The sequence below is a fragment of the Choristoneura fumiferana genome, chromosome 27 (assembly GCF_025370935.1).
Source record: "Choristoneura fumiferana chromosome 27, NRCan_CFum_1, whole genome shotgun sequence".
NCBI classification, from domain to species: domain Eukaryota; kingdom Metazoa; phylum Arthropoda; class Insecta; order Lepidoptera; family Tortricidae; genus Choristoneura; species Choristoneura fumiferana.
The window spans coordinates 8,886,674-8,902,787 of record NC_133498.1 but is presented as its reverse complement, the minus strand read 5'-3'; the positions used below and the strand labels follow the sequence as shown (position 1 = coordinate 8,902,787).

The following is a 16,114-nucleotide window of genomic DNA, read 5'->3' as shown; positions in this document are numbered from 1 at the left end:
TTACTTACTTCTTTTAAATGACCAAAAATGAATTCACAACCTTTTGTCCACCCAAATCACGGTATCACAGTAATTTTGTATTATAAATTAATACGTTATAGGTTTGTTTTTTGTCACAATGTCGCGATGAAATTTCAAAACGTCAGAGCATCAGAGCCAAAAAAGTTGCGGACGCTAGGTGGCGCTGATGTCGTGCACAGAGCCAATAAATAAAATTTTCAACAAAAACTTATTTCATTTTGTAATACGGAACCCTAAAAGGACAATAATCATTAATTCATCGTTTTATTTTATCCGCGAATCGCGGAAAACTCTTTGAGATAACATTTTCTTTACAAAATACAACAATCCAATGTATTTTGGACAATTAAAACAAACTCCGAAGGGAAAAAAGGGTGGTTGGAATTCCAAAGGGGATTCGTCTAATACCTTGAAAGGCTTTCTGTAATTGGGATTAAATACTTAGATCGCGAATATCTTAAATCCTTTTGGTATGGTTTTGAGAATGGATAGATATATAGTGGGTGGATAGTGGTAGTTGCCACTCACATGCTTTTGGTAACTCTAGTTGCCTGTGAATAGAGTTCAACTCAAAAATTCAAAGCATGTGAGTGGCTCCTAAGTAGAAACTATACTGTCTTTCATCAATTCCACATGAATTCGATCTTTATTTTTCTTTCATGAAGATTGCAACGTTTAGAAAACGTATCGCTACGCTACACTTACAAAAAGAGATAAATATAATAACGCACATTAAATTGAAAATCTTTAAACTAGAAAAAATCCTGTTTCAGGTGTAGATCTAGAAGGACTTATTAACCAAACATAAATATCTTATCAGATAGAAAATATAAGAAAGGAAGTAATTTTAGCATTTTGTAGCATGAATTAAATTGATGTATGTTAGGAAGAACGTACTTATGTGATTTTCCCACTAATGTCGATAAGCCAAAGGCGACTAGAAACACAGGGAAGCTTAAAGTTCCATCTCACAGACTGGCTAAAACCAAAAACTCGTTTATAGAAAGTTGCATACGTTTTTATTATAAAATTCCAAAAAACCTTACAAATTAAACGGATACAAAATTCAGATTGTCAAGAAGACATTAATATCTAAGGCGTATTATAAAGTTAATGATTATATCATGGACAGGGATTATTGGAAATAATTCCGATCCGCATTAGCGATCCCTTCAAATAGCGAACCTACTGTGTTAAAAATAAAGCTGTGTTAAATACTTGTGATGTATATACAGATATCATTTAATAATATTGTAAAACTGTTTAAAAATATATACCTCGTTAATTTTCTTGCCGGATTCTTCTCAACAGAAGTTTTTCCAAACCGGTGGTAGATTTTTTGACATTCATAAGTGCTTGTCACAGCCTAAATTGAATAAAGATATTTTGACTTTGACTTTGACTTTGATTATTTTAAATTCTGTAAAGTAACTTGAAGTTTAACAGTCGGCACCCATTGCTGTTTTTTTTTGAACTGGCAACGATTTTTAGAACAAGCATTCATTAGCAGATTATTGATCATGTTGTTTGGACCAGGGATGTAACGGATGTGGTTTTATTGGAACCGAAAGCGGAACCAGATATGTTCTGTTTGTTTTTGATGTCCGCCGCTCATGTCCAGTCGCCGCGCTAAGCATTGACATCCGATATAACTTCCGTTTCAAAAGTAACGGAACCGGAACCGAAACGGATGTTTAATATAAAACGGAAGTTCCGACTTAACGGAAACGGAATCGGAACTCCGTAACATCCCTGATGATTATCACCGAAATTTCACTAACTATAATAATAACACCGTATTGTCACCGGACTTATGTACTTACATAAGTAAGTATATCAAGTCTCAGCACAATCAACCAGCCTTCCCAGTTCCAACAACAAGTGGTGGGAAAATGGTTTAGTAATAATAAATGTTTACGTAAAGGTTTATATAAATGGTAAACTTTAGCGATCAAAGCAACATACATCTATCAAATTAAATACTTATGTGCCTACACACCAACTGTGCAAATAAAAGCTTCTGAATTTGAAACAACAATAGAGCCAATTGTATTTAATTCCAAACCGGATCTCCGATAAGGTTTTAAGCTTTGTCGGCCATGTTGAAAAGACTCGATGTCATTTTAAAAATTAAAGGCCACTCTGTCCGTTTTCGTTTAATAATTGAAGTAGTTCTTGAGAACAGAAGAGAGAAAAATGTCAAAAGAATGACGAAAAGGGTTTCACGTATTGTTAAGAATTTCAGTTTTTATACAAGGTTTTTTGCTGACTGGACTTGCGTGGTCATTTATTACATTTCCGTACCAATTTTAAAGTCGATGCCATTAACCGTTGCCGAGGTCCGTCCTGCGCAGACAATCCTGGAAGGACTACCAGAATGTCACTACCATATTAATGTATTTATCACTGGAGTTACATATAAGTATGAAACAAGTCGATCAGACCACTGGTACTGGGTCAAATTTAACGTGGAAGATTTGATCCATACATACAAAAGTGCATACTCATAAATAAAAGCACTCAAAAATAGAGAAATAATGAACAAAAGCCATTTTCAAAGCTACCTGCTAACATACCCGTAAATCGCATTCGGAATAAATATTTATTTAGTCAAAGCCTAACTAAAGAGAAATTGATTAAAGTGGTCCCATAGTGGGCGCCACTCAAGAAGTCTGTTAGTAATGACTTACCCCCTTATTCATAAAACTTAACAAGCCTATGTTAACTAACAAATGCTTTGTCCCTTTCTAACAAATACAAATGTCGAAGTGACAGATAAGGACAAACGAATTTTAGCGGCATTTTAACTAAAATAGGTTTGATTGTCGTTTATGAATAAGGGAGTTAATCAATATTAATTTAGACATATTAAAATTAAATGAAATTAAAAAATATTCCAGACATACAAATAATAGGTAAAAGTGTCAAAATTATTTTCGTTGTTGTTCCTAAAAAAAAGTGACGGAGTAGAATTTTTTGTATGGGATATAGTGGCATTTTAAATTATTCCCTAGTTACACTGAAAAAGAAAAACAATTGGCACCACTTTTTTTATAGGTGTGTAAGTTAGAAGATATAAATAATTTAGTGACAGAGTTTAAAAACAATGCAATGAAAATAATTCAGACCCAAAAAAAAAACAAAATAATATAATAAATGGTAAAATACAAAATAAAACGAAAAATAAATTTTTGGCATGTTTTTTTTTTGTGTAGCTAAGTTTTTTTATGGTTCCGTACAGATATCCGGAAGTACCCTTTAAATTTGGCAATTTGTATGGAAACACCTTTTCTTTAATGACTAGGTATATCTTTTGTTTGTGTTTGATTTTTCACAGCTTCAAGGGACTGTAGACCTAAAAGTATACAGGGTACCTCTCTGTCTTCAAGAGTCGATTCTACTCACATAACTAAGCTACTTTTGTTTTGTAACATTTTCAAATAACTTGAATTTAGACAATTTATTGATTCTCAAAGTTTAATCGTTAAATCAGTGTATCGGAAATGGCGCTGTTAACGCTGTCTGTCGGTACGGGGGCGCTTAAATATTTTTTGACATCTAATTTGACATCACAAAGAGAAACTTCTATCAATGTTCTGTCAACTGTATTGTATCGCATACATTGAATATTACATTTAGGGGCTGTTTCACCATCCATTGATTAGTGCTAACTGACGGTTAAATGTGCTGCCGTCTCTAATTATTTTGTCCGAATAGACGGAGACGGCATCACATTTAACCGCCAGTTAACACTAATCAATGGATGGTGAAACAGCCCCTTAATTTGTATGAAAATAATTAAATTAACAGTGATCATATTTTTAAAAAGTTGTAGAACAAAAGTAGCTCAGTTATGCCAGTAGAATCGAACCTTGGATTTAAAACCCCATGGTAGGGACTCCCTATTATTTCAACTCGATACCTCTACGCATTCATGAGATAAAGGGTCTTGGCAGACAGACGGACAACAAAGACAACAAAGTAATCCTAGTAGGGTTCCGCTGTTTTAAATTTTATGGATATAAAACATTAACAACATGTGGTAATTAAGGTTGACCGGATGGCCAAGTGGTTAGAGAACCTGACTACGAAGCTTGAGGTCCCGGGTTCGATATTTGTATGAATAATACGACTGTTTGTTGTTGGGTCTTGGATGTTTAATATGTATTTAAGTATTTGCGACGGTGATCTGGAGGGGGGGGGGGTTATTTGTAAGTAGGTTAGTTTTAGTTTAATTTTAATTTTTGTATAATATTTTTTTTAATTTTAATCATTTTAAGTTATTGTTAGAAAGTTATGTTTAATAAAGTTTATTTAAGTATGTATTATCTGTATAAGTATGTTTATCCGTTGCCTAGTATCCATAGTACAAGCTTTGCTTAGTTTGGAACTAGGTCCATTGGTGTCAACATGCTAATCCCCAATAGACGACACCCTGCTGTCATCTCTATTGCGAATGACATAAGATTAAAGGTGCCAATTACTGGGACAGCGGCCAGCACTCGTACGTTTACCTTATTTACAAAGATACGGACATTTGACTGTAGGTACAGTCGAGTTCATAAACTTGTGAGCAACATTTGATCATAAATATCTGAGCATCACTCTATTGTTAACGTAACGGCGTAAAAAGCCTGTACAGATATTTTTAATCAAATTTTTGCTCACAACTTTATGAACTCGACTGTATTTTGACTACGTACCTTTTATAAACCGCGTAAGCATTACTTCTGCTCGCTTTTTCTTAATTTTACTGCTTTAATATTACTTAAGTTTAGAAAGGGATTCTTAGTAGAGTTAATACCGCCTAAGAATAACATTTTGAGTGCTTTCATTCCCCTAAAGTAACATGATTTTCCCTTGAATCGATCGACATATTGACTACAAAGCTAGAGCGTGGGTTCGATCCCCGTGACGGGCAAATATTTGTACAATTAATTGAATCAGGCGTTACTTTGCGGAGGCCCAATCAATGAACTGAAAGAATTTCATTGCTCACCCGCGACCTTAATAAAACAGTTAAAGTTTATGCAAGATAGGCGTGTTCATGCAGTTCCTCCACCTCCACACTGTAAGAACACACACAAATCACACAAACCCATCTATCACCACCACCACCACACTACACTGACGCGTTTCGAACTCAACCAGAGCTCATCTTCAGAGTGTCACAACGGTACACCATGCTACCAGTTTTTTTTAATTTATTTATTTAGGTACAGTTTTACATAATAGGTTTTACAAAGTTGGCCACTATTGGAAACCTCTAGGGTTTTAGTAATAGTTGCGAGATCACGCAGATCGATGCTTTTTACTTTTATTAATTATTAAATATATATATGTAGCAATATATAATGTAGTAATATATGTAGTATATATATATATATATATATATATATATGTAACAGTCCAATCTATACATTTTGAGATGTTAGACTCTGAATGAATTCGAATGTTTGTACAAGAGTCACGCATGTTTACCTATATGTATTTAAGTATATAATTATTTATATATTGTTGTCTATCTGTTGTCTGGCACCCATAGTACAAGCTTTGCTTAGTTTGGGGCAAGGTCAATGAGGGCTATCGCGTATGAATTCGCCGCTAGAGGCGCTAGTGTAGCGTGAGGTCTCCGAAATGTCAAATCTCATAGTTTTTGGGTGAGCTACGCGGGTTTATTTATAATTAGAATAATTTTGTGAATATTTTGCAATACCTGAAATTAATTATGGCAAATATGCGTTCCGGAGCAATGAATGTCTGTGTTTTGAGACAGTTTTGTCTTTCGGAAACCTTTGTCCTCCCTTTTTTCCGAACAAAACGGGGACTACGCAACACTGTGGCATGCTCGATATTTTCATGGTACGGTTTTAAGGTGTATTAAATATAATTTTAATCTAAACTTTGTTATCACGCCCGTAATAAAAGACTTTGAAAGCCATACTTAAAAACCTCACGCAACAGTGCGCCATCTAGTGAGACAACGATAGCCCTCATTGGTGTTATTTGTCCCAAGACATTATTATTATAAACCCCCTAGCAAAAAAATAGGGCACCTATGGTTTTTCAGATTTTTAGGCATTTTAATGCCTCAAGCTTTAGCTTAGAAAGTAAGCTTTCATGCACATAAAATACAAAAACCATCGGTGCCCGTTTTTTTTGCAATGGGGTTTATATAGATACTAGCTGCTGCCCGCGACTCCGTCCGCTTAGTATTATTAGCGTTTATCGCTATCCCGCGGAAACTATGTGATTTTCCGGAATAAAAACTATTCTATGTTCTTCTCCGGGACTCTAACTATCTACATACCGAATTTCACCTAAATCGGTTCAGCGGTTTAGACGTGGTTGAGTAACAAACATCCAAATCTCCAAACATCCAAACCTTCACAAACTTTCACATTAAAACTATTAGTACAAGGGTGTGTTTTCGAATACTAGCTTGTAAGTTGTAACTTAACACTTCTGGAATATGGACATACAGCCAAGAACGAAAGTCAGCGATATTGTTACCTCGAAGAATAAGCTAGTGGTAATGGTTCTACTCGAAATTTCGGTCTTTTTCCTGAGATTCGAGACCAGTGGCGTAGCTATCGTATGGCCAGGTGATGCAGTGCACCAGGGCCCCGGACCCCAGGGGGCCTAACCTAAGCTTTGAAAAGAGAGGAGCATAAAAGAAAAGAGAAAAAATGTGAGCAGGCTCTAGCCATTTTTTTTAGGTACTTAAATGGTTTTGAAGGCCAATAACAGTTCAAGCTACGTGGAAAGAAGGATGATGGCCCGATTCTCCCTCTATGCACCGGGGCCCTTGTCGGGGCCACTGTTCGAGACGCGTTGTATAGGCTGGGATGATGTTTGATTCCTCTAGGATTACCATAGACGATCATCCCAGCCTATATACGACCCACTGATGGGCACAGGCCTCCTCTCAGAATGAGAGGGCTTGGGCCGTAGTACCCACGCGGGCCCAGTGCGGATTGGGAACTTTACACATACTCAAGATGTTTTCCTTCACCGTAAAACTCGTGGTAAATTTCAAAAGAAATTTCGCACATGAATTTCGAAAAATTCAGATGCGAGACGGGGTTTGAACCCACGATCACACACGATCCTCTGCTTGAGAGGCACTAGCTCAAACCACTAGGCCACCACGGCTTCGACCATAGACAATTAGTAAAGGATTTGTCCGCAGTTACTTGTGTATCAGTGCGACTTTAAACTGATTGACAACGCGTTTGATATCAGTTGTTATCGACAGGATAGCACTCGACATGTTAGCACGCGGTTTAGCATCAGGCCTTAATGCAATACCGGTCTAATAGTGCATTAGGAACAGAAACAGAACCCTTATAGGCAGTGTTGCCAATTTAGCGACTATGTCGCTAGAACTAACTCTTTTGCTTAAGTTTTAGCGACCAAAAAAAAGTTTTGACGACAAAAATGGTTTAGCGACTTATCTGGCGACTTTTGGAATACAAATTTAAACAGTTCTAGGACCTATAATGGATACATTTTTTGTCAGCTCGACGACGATGAGTATTATACAGTGCCTAGAGACCGCTTGCGCGCCAAATTAAAACTTAATTTAATTAAAGCTCTATTCGTTTATGCTCTAGCTCTTAGCTATTTAAAGAAAACAATTTCAGTGAATTCGGAAATCTTCTAATTTAGTTGTTTTTTTCGTATCCCAACCTTTCAGACTACCAGTGGCCTCTTGTGTATCTCCCAGACAAAGTCCTGAGTGCGCTTGCTCCTGGTGGAATTAATTTTAGCGACTTTCTAGTCTATGTTCTAGTTGATGAGAGCAGTCATGGACAAGAACCAATAATGATTTTTAGGGTTTCGTACCTCAAAATTAAAAAAACGGAACCGTTATAGAATCACTTTGTTGTCCGTCTGTCTGTCTGTCAAGACCCTTTTTCTCAGGAACGCGTGGAGGTATCAAGCTGAAATTTATATAAAATACTCAGGTCTACTGTCCCTTGGAGCTGTGAAAAAATCAAACTTCTAAGCCAGCGCAATCAAAAGATACAGCCGTTTATGCTGCAAATTTTCGACACTTCCCGTGAACTCAGAATCTTGAAATTTGTCAAAGTCAAAGTATCTTTATTTGTAAACATAGGTGGTTACATATACACAAGGTGTTTGGTACGAAGCAACGTCTTATAGCACAGATAAAGGAAAAACTGTGAAAAGCATAGATTTTTAGTTACATCATATAACAAAAATATTTGCACGGAACCCTCGGTGGGCGAGTCCGACTCGCACTTGGCCGGTTTTTAACCCAAATTTTAAGAAATGGACCCTATAGGACCGGCTGTACCTGCTCTGTACCTACGTATATATATAACAAGACACGGATCAAATAATGGGCTATAGGTACATGAGGCCTTACCTCTTATCACTATGAATAAATAAATAAATAAATCATTTATGTGCATAAAAACATGGTAAGTACACATTTTGTGGTAAGAAAGAAAGAGAGTTTCACATGTTTTTGTCACTATGTGACGTACAAATTCTAGTTTAAAATTAAGTTTAAGTATATTATAATCTTAATAACATTTAATTAATCTAATTATTTAAGTTAAACTTTAACTAGATACAATTTTATTATTATGTACCTGCGGTACTCAATATTTTTTTAATGAGTTGGAATTAGAATAGCCGTTAAGTAGAGGATAGTGGGTTCGAACCCGTCGCGTTTCTGTTTTTCAGGGGATCCTAGCTTTTCGCCGTTTTTTTTTCTCCCATGATTAATTTGGCAACCTTTTTACCCGACTGCCCGTAAGTGGGTTATTCGAGCGTATGTATATGGGTATGAATGTATGTACCTATGTCGAACAGAACATGGACATAATGTCCATTTTTTTGGTCCTCGCTAGTTATAGCTGTCGGAGTGACATAGGATATAGGTACATTATTTCAAGATGATCATTTGAAGTTTACCACGAGCTTTGCGGTGAAGGAAAACATCGTGAGGAAACCTGAACAAACCGGCGAAGCAATTCAATGGTGCGTGTGAAGTTCCCAATCCGCACTGGGCCCGCGTGGGATCTATGGCCCAAGCCCTCTTGTTCTGAGAGGAGGCCTGTGCCCAGCAGAGGGACATATATAGGCTGTGATGATGATGATGACGATTTCAAGATGACGGGGAATTAAAAATAATGTATTGTAATAATATAAGTGTCAAATGAAAGCTAAAAATTTGCTCATTCTAAATATATATCTGCTATAATACAAAAGCTACCATTTTCACAGAGGAGTATCAAAAAATATGAAAGACTAAGTACTTAAAAAAAAAACAAAAAAGATAGAATGAGCCTAGTGGTATAGTTTTTCTGAAACTGTAAACTACCTATCAGGATATTTCAGGACCATCCTGTAGAACCCTATAAGTTAGGTTAGGTTAGTTTTAATCCTGAAGTACAGTCGCCAGCACCAGTACCCACCACCAACCACCAGGGTCCATGATGATCACATAATCTCTTTGTAACATCTGTAAATACATTGTGGAAAAGCAATAAAATATTGAGTATTGAGTATCTGACACAACAAGCGTGCATAAATATCTGATACGACTCTATTTCTATATTATGTAGGACGTGTCAGGTATTTTTGCACGCTCCGCTGTGGGAGATATTAATGAGGTGACTGTACATACTAGAACTAATAAAACTTAACGACTGTATAAAGTTTTCTAATGGAACCTTAGCGCATTAAATTACAATCGCTAGGATTAGACATGACCCTAACCAGCGTGGCTCGCATACTTATTCAAAGTCCAAATGTATGTTTTTCAGAATGTTCGTTTGTCATAACTCTTTTTTCTCTGAATCCAATGATTGTTCAGAATTGTTATAGAATAAACCTAACCTAACCTGTAGTTTTCTATAGGATACAACATACAAACATCACGCCTGTATTCCCAAATGGGGTAGGCAGAGCACACGAAACGTTACCGCTTCGAAGCCACTTTTAGCAATTTTAGGTTTTAAGTTAGACAAATACGGTACAATAGTGACAAGTAGCTAGCCTGTCGCCTACTGTATACCTTAACTTATATCCTCAGTCGCCTCTTACGACATCCACGGGAGAAATGGAGAGGTGGAATTCTAACCCGACAACACACGGTTTCTATAGGATGAACATTTAAAATTTTCAGAAAAAAATTAAGGATGCGGACAAAAATTACGCTATGACTAGGGAGGAATATAACTTTGGCGCTTCTTTTTAGGGTTCCGGAGCCAAAACGGAACCCTTATAGTTTCGCCATGCCTGTCTGTCTGTCTGTCCGTCCGTCCGCGGCTTTGCTCAGGGACTATCAATGCTAGAAAGCTGTAATTTTGCACGGATATATAATTATGTAAACTATGCCGACAAAATGGTACAATAAAAAACAAAAAAAAGTTTTTTTTAGGGTACCTCCCGTAGACGTAGTGTGGGTGATTTTTTTCTCCTCCAACCCTATAGTGTGGGGTATCGTTGGATAGGTATTTTAAAACCAAAAAGGGTTTGCGAAGACGATTTCTTAAATAGCAGCCTAAGGTATAAAATATACCTATATAAACTTGGAAGGAATCCTTAGAAAAATATTACTTAATTTTTTCGTAATGGCTACGGAACCCTATTTTGGGCGTGTCCGACACTCTCTTGACCGGTTTTTTGATATATTTCAAAAATTCATTTACAACTCGGTATGTTAAACAATGAAGATATACGAGTATTTAAACAAATTAAAAAAAATGGTAAGTAGCATATTCTCTATCGAAAATAAAACTGAGACATAGATGCACAGGAAATTCAGAAAAAGAGACCAGCGCTGGTGTAGCGGTATAGCACGCGGCATGGAATGCCGAGGACCTGGGTTCGATTCCCAGCGCTGGTCTCTTTTTCTGGTTTTCCTGTGCATCTATCTATGTTTCAGTTTGTATTTTCGGGATGACCGTAAAAGTAGCAAAATTTGGAGTTGAAATAAAAAATACAAAAAGACTCCAAAAACCAATCTTAGCATATTCTCTATTACTTATATGAACTGTTTTGAGACGATTTGCAATTACTGGCGAGTTGCTATTTCGCAAAGACCAAATTGATATTAGATAAAATACTACATAGATCATTTGCATCTTAGAAAAATGATATAACCCGAATTTCGATGCCGGTTTTCTTAGTGAACTTTACGATGTTTTGGTAATTCCCGCGGAAACTTTGGAAAGTCCTGGAATTTGGACAAAGTTAGAAGTCTGGAATAACACATAGGCTACTTTTAATAGAGCATCTAATATCGGACCTTTTTTCCAATACCGGTATTTTTTCGATACCGAAAATTCAAATACCGGTTTTCCGGTATTTCGATATTTTTTCGATATTCGTATTATTAAAGTAAAATAAATGATTTTCTCGCAACAAAACTTTCCGGTACCGACAATCTTAAGTAGCTAAGATTATTTCAAATATGTCTTGAACTTTATTCGTGTTCAAAGTCAAAGTCAAAGTCAAAATATCTTTATTCAATTTAGGCTATAACAAGCACTTATGAATGTCAAAAAAAAATCTACCACCGGTTCGGAAAAACCTCTGCTGAGAAGAATCCGGCAAGAAACTCAACGAGGTATATATTTTTTTTTAAAACAGATTTACAATATTATTAAATGATATGTATACATCACAAGTATTTAACACAACTTTATTTTTAACACAGTAGTTCGCTTATTTGAAGGGATCGCTAATGCGGATCGGAATTATTTCTAAATATCCCTGTCCACGATATAATCATTAACTTTATAATACGCCTGTTAAAGGCTTAACAATCAAAAATGTATCACTCCGATAAACTAATGTTTATTGATTCGGTCGAAAATTTTTAATATCAAAATTACAACTTTGTTATGCAGTTTGTGTTGTTTGTGTTTGTTTGTATTACAATTTTTGTTTTGCAGGTGGTAGGACCTTGTGCAGGGTCCGCCCGGATTGCTACCACCATCTTGCTCGCTAATCCTGCCGTGAAGCAGCGGTGCTTGCACTGTTGTGTTTCGGCGTGGAGAGTAAGACAGCCGGTGAAAATTACTGGCACTTGAGGTATCCCATCTTAGGCCTCTAGGTTGGCAACGCATCTGAAATACCCCTGGTGTTGCAGATTTTTATGGGCGGTGGTGATCTCTTACCATCAGGAGACCCACTTGCTCGTTTGCCATCCAGTCGAATAAAAAAAAAAAAAAAAAACCACGGGATAGAAATAAAATCCCAAGATATATTCTTAGAAATTCTCACGGGATTTTTAGCAAAATCCCAGAATTTTTAGTCAAATGTTTTATGCGTGCGACGCAGTAGGTGAAGGCTAAGTAAATTTATATTTATTCGCGGCATTTGATTCACAAATCTGATTTAAAATTGATGACTTACATCTTTTTAACATCGCCTAACATTGTATTTTTTAATATTGGACACCTAGCCTATAATGAGGGCTATCGTTTTTTGTCTCACTAGATGGCGCACTGTTGCGTGAGGTTTTTAAGTATGGCTTTCAAAGTCTGTTATTACGGGCGTAAAGACAAAGTTTAGATTAAAATCATATTTAATACACCTTAAAACCATACCATAAAAATATCGAGCATGCCACAGTGTTGCATAGTCCCCGTTTTGTTCGGAAAAAAGGGAGGAAAAAGGTTTCCGAAAGACAAAACTGTCTCAAAACACAGACATTCATTGCCCCGGAACGCATATTTGCCATAATTAATATCAGATATTGCAAAATATTCACAAAATTATTCTAATTATAAATAAACCCTCGTAGCTCACCCAAAAACTATGAGATTTGACATTTCGGAGACCTCACGCTACACTAGCGCCTCTAGCGGCGAATTCATACGCGATAGCCCTCATTGGGTTAATTCAATGGTTAATTAATGTTCTTTTTTTATAATAAATTTGCTAATACAAAAAAAAACTTTCCATTATGTGTAGAGTATGTTAAATGTATAGAGTAGTATAGTAGACAAATGATATGTTATTATTTACCCTATTAAAAGTCCATGGCGCGATAGGTTAGTGAGTGTCTTAAAAAGGTCTAATAAAGTAGTCGGCCAGTTACATAGATTATCAGGTAATTGGTCATTTTTTTGTCATTTAAACAAAAAATATGAGATATACCCAGTTAAAGTTCTGAGTATTGTCACGCAGTGCGACACGTTTTTTTTTCCAATTTTGCCCTTTACTTAAAATTCCGTAATTATCAGTATAAACCTCAAAATTCGATCAAAACTTAACCAATTCAAAATTTTCACACACATTTAAAGCTCTAGACGAACTTTAACCGAAATTGCAAAACTCGGGACTTAATCTAGCGTTAACAGAAAACTTACCTGGTTATACTTCAAAGGGGAATTAACTTTAAGTCGGGATCAAACCGGCTTGGAAGTCAGCAAGAGAGTGAGACGCAGCACGGGGGCTCTGCTTTTATAGCGGGAATTTCAAAATGGGTAACAGGTGGGCGGAGCTTGGCCGGGAGCTGTGGAGTCGCGTTTTGATTATATTTTTTTGCGAGTCAAAATCAAAATCTAATCTAATGAAAGTGTTAATATCTAAAATTATCTGTCTAGTAGTTAGATATAAAGTTTTTGAGTTAGGTATTTGTTCTTAATATGTATATTCTTAGTTCCAATTAATTAAAATTACAGATGTCTTTAATAATATATTTTTCGTTATTTTAATAAGATAAAAAAAAACTAAAATAAATTATTAAAAGGAGTCCTATTAGGCAAGGTTCTGAAGATTATGGCAGCGTTCTCTTACTGTATAAGATGGCTGTAAAACTTTGAATTGTTGTGTGATTAGCGGTAACAAGTGGTGCGTTCATCGTTTAACCCTAGCATGAGTTTCGTCAGCCGACGCTTCTTTCTTTAGGGGTACAGGAACAGTTTCGACGCCTTTCACAACATTTTGCAATGTATGCATAGTTAGTTGAAGGTTTATATCGAATTTCCATACCAACCAATTTTCGAGACCGCGTAGCTTTTCAATATTAAAGCGATCCAATTTTTGGACACTCATATTTGCAAAACACAAATTAAAAAAGGTAAAACTAATCCCAAAAATAGAAGAATATTACTTATAAAAGGAATATTTGTAAAATTCCCATAACCTAATAAAACAAATATTCTCAGAACCAAATTTGTATTGAAGTCTATCAACAAATCAAATCAATGTCAAGCAAAACACAATATCTGATGGCCGGTACAATGAGGTTTCAACAATTGTTAATAAAACTATTAGGGTCACCAAACAAGGTCAGATAAGCATGTTTTTGAATATGCTATTTTCAGGGTCCATATCTTCTCGCATACTTATTGAAAGTCCGAATGTAATGTTTGTTAGAATGATCGTTTGTCATAGCTCTTTTTTTCTCTGAATATTGTTCAGAATTGTTATTTAAAAAAACCAACCTGACATAACCTACGGTTTTCTATAAGATGACCATTTAAATTTTTCAGAAAAATTTACAGCTTCAGTTGGAAAAAAAATTACAAACGATAATTCGGACAAACATTAGGTACGTAATTGAAAATACGAACTGAAATATAGATGCACAGAAAAAACAGAAAAATAAGACCATCACTGGGAATCGAACCCAGGTCCTCGGTAATCCGTACCGCGTGCTATACCGCTACACCACTGATGGTTTTTCAATTTCGGTTTTACGAGATGACCGTAAAAGTAAAAATTTGGAATTGAAATAAAAATACAAAAAGATTCCAAAAAACCAATCATAACATTACGGTCTTCCAAATTACCCTGTAAACGCACTCTTTGGAGCGAAGCCATGTGCTACAGTTAATAAATATAGTAGATTGTGCAACAAGAACATAAAATGAGCCATTTTACCCGAGACATTCATAAAACCACCCGAGCCGGTACGGGTGGATAGACACGTCGAGGAGAAAATGGGTTTAGTGCTAGAGTTTTACGCTCCGCTTTTTACTTCGAATGCGAGGAGATGAAATAGCAACAGTGGAAATAATTGTTCACTTACTAGGTATCTTAAATTTTTCATGCATTGCTATACAATTATAATTTTTCAGTTTTATTCTTTTATTTTGGTTTGAGTGATTTTTACACACACACACAAACATCGCGCCTGTATTCCCAAATGGGGTAGGCAAGGAACACGAAACGTTACCGCTTCGGAGCCACTTTTAGCAATTTTAGATTTTAAGTTTGACAAAAACGGTACAATAGCAGACAGGTTGCTAGCCTGTCGCCTAGGAGTGATTTTTAGTTTTATAGAAATTAAAAATACTTAATAAAAAAGTACTTATAAACTTTTTGTTTATGTCAACATCTGATTGTCTTGCTCTTAGACGAAGATTTTACTTTATGCACCAGAGCAGAAAGAGTTATTTTATGTCGCCTAGTTCCAGCATTAAAATGAAGTTTACGAGCATAAGAAGTGAAAAATATTTTTACAACAAAAACTTTACACAACCACAGCGTCTCCACGGTTCTCAGTAATCGCGATTACCTCTATCGCGAGCGCATCGCGGCCCCGCGAGCCGCTTAATTACCTACGTGTGGGCTCTGCCCGGCGCCCACTGCTGGGCACATTTTGTCTATATTTTGTGGGAGAACCGAGCTCGTGCGTGGCCAGGCCACGCGCAAGTTTCGTACTAAAATGACATACATTCGACACAAAACTTTGATCAACTAAAACAATTATTTTGCTCACTTTGCTCTGCTTTGCTAACTGTTTTAGTTTTCATATATTTCTTCTTTAAAAGCGGCCTTACAAGCGTATCACGCGTTTTTCAAATCACATATTTTGGATTGTTGTATGGGGCAGTTGTACTGAGTCATATTTAATAAGCATTTAGTAAGTGCTCATGTCTTAAATCAAGTTCAACATGTCGAGCTTAACTCGATTGGCAGTATTGACACGTCTTACAACTCACGAGTTATCAGGGTTTATTTACCTACTGTAGTTCAGTTAAAAATACTACTTAGCCGTAATAGTTTTCTTTTTAATTTTGGGGTTACTGTAACGGGGGCATAAAATTAAACCACAGCTTCCACTCTTCATCTTGAACTAATTTAGTTCGCA

The 16,114-nt window shown here is 36.1% G+C and overlaps 2 protein-coding genes across 3 annotated transcripts in view; one reads left to right on the top strand and one right to left on the bottom strand.

Annotated features, from left to right (window-relative positions):
• The window catches only part of LOC141443307 (pro-neuropeptide Y-like), a 60,057-nt gene extending 46,615 nt beyond the window's left edge, over window positions 1-13,442 (bottom strand). Inside the window, exon 1 of the mRNA XM_074108544.1 lies at window positions 13,383-13,442. The gene's annotated coding sequence lies outside the window, so the exon portion shown is untranslated. The remainder of the gene's footprint in view (window positions 1-13,382) is intronic.
• The window catches only part of LOC141443296 (uncharacterized), a 465,577-nt gene that overhangs the window by 100,009 nt on the left and 349,454 nt on the right, over window positions 1-16,114 (top strand). The gene's annotated exons all lie outside the window — the stretch shown is intronic.